Here is a 6,002-nt window from a genome sequence, read left to right on the forward strand (position 1 = left end):
ATGTAGGTATACGGCCTCCGTACGTGGTCCAGCACACACTTTAGCTTGTCAAATACAGCCAACACAGCGTATACCTTGAAAATGAGCGGAAAATATCGCTCTCATTTCAGCCAGAGAAGACCCGTGACAGTGAAAGTGGTATTGGCGCGACTGATTTTGCGCGACGACCATGTGCAGTCACACAATGTGATTCTCTTTAGGTTTATATGACTTGGCCTCAGTGTTGTTGCAATTCTAGACAGTGGTCCAGCTTTTCACTTCACACAAGGTAGGCAACGCAATACGGAGTACGTAGTAATTAGTGAATCTTCTTTTCCTAAATATTTATTTATGGTTGATCTTTTTCAACGAACCATTAATCCGCAAATGCAACACCTAAAATGTTACAAAAAATGAGCTAAAATGTCACTTGACGAATAAAATACAGACAGAGTGTTCAGGAGGAATTGTCATTATTCATGGATATGAGAGGAACGTACATTTGAAAAAAAAAAAAAAAAATCACTTGGATTTATGTGATCAATTTCTAATGGCTCCTGAAATAGAAAACATTTAACTTACATTTGTTTTTGGGTTAGTTGCGCGCACGCACGTGTCTGACTAATCCACCTTCTTTGAAATTTTATTCTAGCCCAACCTACCTGGTTGCTTTTAACCTCTCTGCTCGCGATGTCTTCCTGCCATGAAACTAGCTCCTTGAACGCGCAATTGCCCATGGTGTGCTGCGAGTTAAGTAGTGACAGGGACAGACAGCGAATCAGAGAGAAACACAGGTTAACTGTGTTTGTACACGAGCTGCCTAAAATGTCACACATCTACTCTAATGAAGAATACACAAAATGGTTCAAATGGCTCTGAGCACTATTGGACTTAACATCTGAGGTCATCAGTCCCCTAGGCTTAGAGCTACTTAAACGTAACTAACCTAAGGACATCACACACATCCATGCCCGAGGCAGGACTCGAACCTGCGACCGTAGCGGTCGCGCGGTTCCAGACTGAAGCGCCTAGAACCGCTCGGTCACACCAGCCGGCGAAGAATACACAGATATGGTGTAACTTATATGGTGTATGTTTACGGGCTCTGCGATGGTAGTCCTCCTGCTGTTATCGAAAAATATAGTCGGCACGTCAAATTCCTGATCGTAGAGTGTTCACCAGCGTTTTTAGCAAAGTGTGTAAAACAAGTATTCTCCCAAGATTCCATTTTTCTTCTGAACGTATAATTCAACGACCTGCGCAGGAACACCAACACGCAGTTAAAATGCTGCAGTGTAGGCCTACTACCTCCACAAGGCCACTTTCTGCGTGCATAAATGTCCCACAAATACGTAAGCGTAAAAATAAAAATTGTGGAAATCCTTTACAAGAACGTCACACATCAGACGATAACTTGTTTGTCTAATTCACAATATGTATTTTAAGATAAGACCAAAGCACATATTGTGCTCATACATAAAATTTCATGGCCTGGTAGTAAACCAATTACAGCGACCTAACCTGAGCAATCCATGACGTTTTATATTTGAACTGTCCGCAGCTCGTGGTCGTGCGGTAGCGTTCTCGCTTCCCACGCCCGGGTTCCCGGGTTCGATTCCCGGCGGGGTCAGGGATTTTCTCTGCCCCGTGATGACTGCGTGTTGTGTGATGTCCTTAGGTTAGTTAGGTTTAAGTAGTTCTAAGTTCTAGGGGACTGATGACCATAGATGTTAAGTCCCATAGTGCTCAGAGCCATTTGAACCATTTATGTTTGAACTCAATAGGTGTTTTGTTCTTATCTTAAAATACGTATTGTAAATTAGAAAATTAAGTCATCGCCTGGTATGTAGGATTTTCACCGCTCACTTAAGTGCTTGGCAGAGAGTTTGTCGAACCACCTTCACAATAATTTTCTATTATTTCAGTCTCGTACAGCGAGCGGGAAAAAGCCAAGACATGCAACTTTCCGTGCGAGCTCTGATTTCCCTTATTTTGTTATGATGATAGTTTCTTCCTATGTAGGTCGGCGTGAACAAAATACACATATAAAAAAAAGTTTTGCATCACCTGTACAGAGAATTGGAATAGAGATCAACATAAACAGCATTTGCGCCCTTTTTATTGCTCATGAAAACCACACATTGCATGTTGTACCACCATACAGCGAAACCTTCAGAGGTGGTGGTCCAGATTGCTGTACACACCCGTACCTCTAACAAATAGTAGCACGTCGTCTTGCATTGATGCATGCCTGTATTCGTCGTGACTTACTATCCACAAGTTCATCAAGGCACTGTTGGTCCAGATTGTCCCACTCCTCAACGGCGATTCGGCATAGATCCCTCAGAGTGGTTGGTGGGTCACGTCGTCCATTAACAGCCCTTTTCATTCTATGCCAAGCATGTTCGATAGGATTCTTGTCTAGAGAACATGCTGGCCAAACTAGTCGAGCGATGTCGTTATCCTGAAGGAAGTCATTCACACGATGTGCACGATGGGGCCGCGAATTGTCGTCCATGAAGACGAATTCCTCGCCAAAATGCTGCCTATACGGTTGCACTATCGGTCGGAGGATGGCATTCACGTATCGTACAGCCGTTACGGCGCCTTCCCTGACCACCAGCGGCGTACGTCGGCCCCACATAACGCCACCCCAAAACAACAGGGAACCTCCACCTTGCTGCATTCGCTGGACAGTGTGTCTAAGGCGTTCAGCCTGACCGGACAGCCTCCAAACACATCTCCGACGATTGTCTGGTTGAAGACATATCCGACACTCATCGGTGAAGAGAACGTGATGCCAATCCTGAGCGGTCCATTCGGCATGTTGTTGGGCCCACCTGTACCGCGCTGCATGGTGTGGTTGCAAAGATGGACCTCGCAATGGACGTCGGGACTGAAGTTGCGCACCTTGGCGCCTATTGAGCACGGTTTGAGTCATAACACGACGTCCTGTGGCTGCACGAAAAGCATTACTGAACATGGTGGCGTTGTTGTCAGGGTTCCTCGGAGCCATAGTCCGTAGGTAACGGTCATCCACTGCAGTAGTAGTAGTTTTTGGGCGGCCTGGGCGAGGCATGTCATCGACAGTTCCTGTCTCTCTGTATCTCCTCCATGTCCGAACAACATCGCTTTGGTCCACTGCGAGATACTTGGCCCAAAAATCAAATGGCTCTGAGCACTATGGGAATTAACTTCTGAAGTCATCAGTTCCCTAGAACTTAGAACTACTTAAACCTAACTAACCTAAGGTCGTCACACACATCCATGCCCGAGGCAGGATTCGAACCTGCGACCGTAGCGGTCGCGCGGTTCCAGACTGTAGCACCTAAAACCGTTCGGCCACCCCGGCCGGCCGAGATACTTGGACACTTCCTATGTTGAGAGTCCTTCCTGACACAAAGTAACAATGCGGGTGCGTCGAACCGCGGTATTGACCGCCTAGGCATGGTTGAACTACAGACAACACGAGCCGTGTACCTCCTTCCTGGTGGAATGACTGGAACTGTTCGGCTCTCGGACCCCCTTCATCTACTAGGCGCTGCTCTTGCATGGTTATTTACATTTTTGGTCGGGTTTAGTGACATTTCTGAACAGGCAAAGGGACTGTGTCTGTGAAACAGTATCCACAGTCAACGTCTATCTTCAGGAGTTCTGAAAACCGGGGTGATGCTAAACTATTTTTGATGTGTGTATTATGGATATTAAATGAGTTGCAAATTCGGAGTAAAAAGTTGGTGACTGAAATTACATGAGAAGATTCCGCCACAACGAAAAACGTCTTTGTTTTAATGGCGTCCACGCCAAGTCCCGTACATGTCAGTGACACTCTCTCGCCTATTTCGCGATAATACAAAACGTGATGCCCTTCTTTGAACTTTTTCGATGTACTCCATCAATCCTATCTGGTAAGGATGCCATACCGCGCAGCAGAATTCTAAAAAACGATGGAAAATGTAGTGCAGGCAGCCTCCTTAGTAGATCTGTTACATTTTCTAAGTGTCCTGCTAAAAAAAACGCAGTCTTTGATTCGCCTTCCCCACAACATTTTCTAGTTGTTCTTTCCAATTTAAGTTGCTCGAAATTTAGTTGAATTTACGGCCTTTAGGTTTGACTGATTTATCGTGTAACCGAAGTTTAACGTATTCCTTTGGATGACGTCACATTTTCGTTATTTAGAATCAATTGCCTATTTTCGCACGATACTGACATTTTTTTCTAAATCGTTTTGCAATTTGTTTTGATCTTCTATCGATAAACGACAGCATCATATGCAAACAACCGAAGACAGTTGCTCAGATTGTCTCTCAAATCGTTTGTATAGATAAGGAACAGCAAAAGGCTTATAACACTATCTTGGGGAACGCCAGACATCACTTCTCTTTTACTCGATGACTTCCCGTCAATTACTACGAACTGTGACCTCTCTGACAGGAAATCACGTATCCAGTCACTTAACTGTGACGATATTCCACAAGCACGCAATTTCACTACAAGCCGCTTGTGTGGTACAAAGTCAAAAGCGTTCCGGAAATCCAGACGTACGGAATCAATTTGAAATCCCTTGTCAATAGTTCTCAACACTTCATGCGAGTAAAGAGCTAGTTGTGTTTCACAAGAACGATGTTTTCTAAATCCGTGTTGACTGTGTGTCAATAGACTGTTTTCTTGAGGTAATTCATAATGTTTGTTCAAACAATGTACGTTCCTAAATCCTGCTGCATATCGACGTTGATGATATGGGCGTGTAATTTAGTGGATTACTTCTACTACGTTTCTTGAATATTGGTATGACCTGTACGTCGAGCGAACGGTTGTATATGATCGTTAAGTATGGAGCTATAGCATCAGCATACTCTAGAATTAACCTAATTGGTATACAGTCTGGACCCGAGGATTTTTTTTAAGTTATTTAAGTTGCTTCACTACTCCGAGGATATCTACTTCTACGTTACTAATGTTCGCAGCTGATCTTGATTCGAATTCTGAAATATTTACTTCGTCTTCTTCTGTGAAGGCATTTCGGAAGGCTGTGTTTAGTAACTCTGCTTTGGCAGCACTGTTTTCGATAGTATGTCCATTCTTATGGCGCAGAGAAGGCATTGATTGTGTCTTGCCGCTAACATACTTCACATACGACCAGAATTTTTTGGGTTTTCTGCCATGTTTCGATACAAAGTTTCGTTGTGGAAACTCTTATAAGCATCTCTCATTGAAGGCCGTGCTAAGTTTCGAGCTTCTGTAAAAGATTGCCAATCTTGGAGATTTTATGTCTGTTTAAATTTGGGATGTTTTTTTAGTTGTTTCTGCAGCAGTGTTCTGACCCGTTTTGTGTACCAAGGAGGATCAGCTCCGTCGTTTGTTAATTTATTTGCTATAAGTGTCCCAATTGCTGCCGATACTACAGTATTTCTTTGAATTGAATTCAAGCCACATCTGGTCTACACTTATATTATAAATATGGAATGAGTGGAGATTGTCTCTGAGGAAAGAGTGAAGTGCATTTTTATCTGCTTTTTTGAATAGATATACTTTTCGCTTATTTTTGGAGGATTGGCGGATTACAGTATCCAATCTCGCTACGACAACCCTGTGTTCACTGATCCCTGTACCGGTTTTGATGCTTGTTATTAACTCAGGATTATTTGTTGCTAAGAGGTCAAGTGCGTCTTCATAACCGTTTACTATTCGCGTGGGCTCATGAAATAAATGCTCGAAATAATTTCCAGAGACTGCATTTAGCATAGTTTCGGATGATGTTTTATGCGTACCTCCGGAATTAAACACGTGCTTTCGCCAACTTATCGAGGGTAAATTAAAGTTACCACCAACTATAACTGTATGAGTCGGTTACCTGTTTGAAATCAAACCAAAGTTTTCTTTGAACCTCTCAGCAATTTTATCATCTGAATTAGGAGATCGATGTAAATGATCCAATTATTATTTTATTCTGGTTTCCAACAATGACCTCTGCCCATACTAACTCACAGGAAGCATCTACTTCAAATGTACGACAAGGTAAA

The sequence above is a fragment of the Schistocerca cancellata genome, chromosome 2 (genome assembly GCF_023864275.1).
Source record: "Schistocerca cancellata isolate TAMUIC-IGC-003103 chromosome 2, iqSchCanc2.1, whole genome shotgun sequence".
NCBI lineage: Eukaryota > Metazoa > Arthropoda > Insecta > Orthoptera > Acrididae > Schistocerca > Schistocerca cancellata.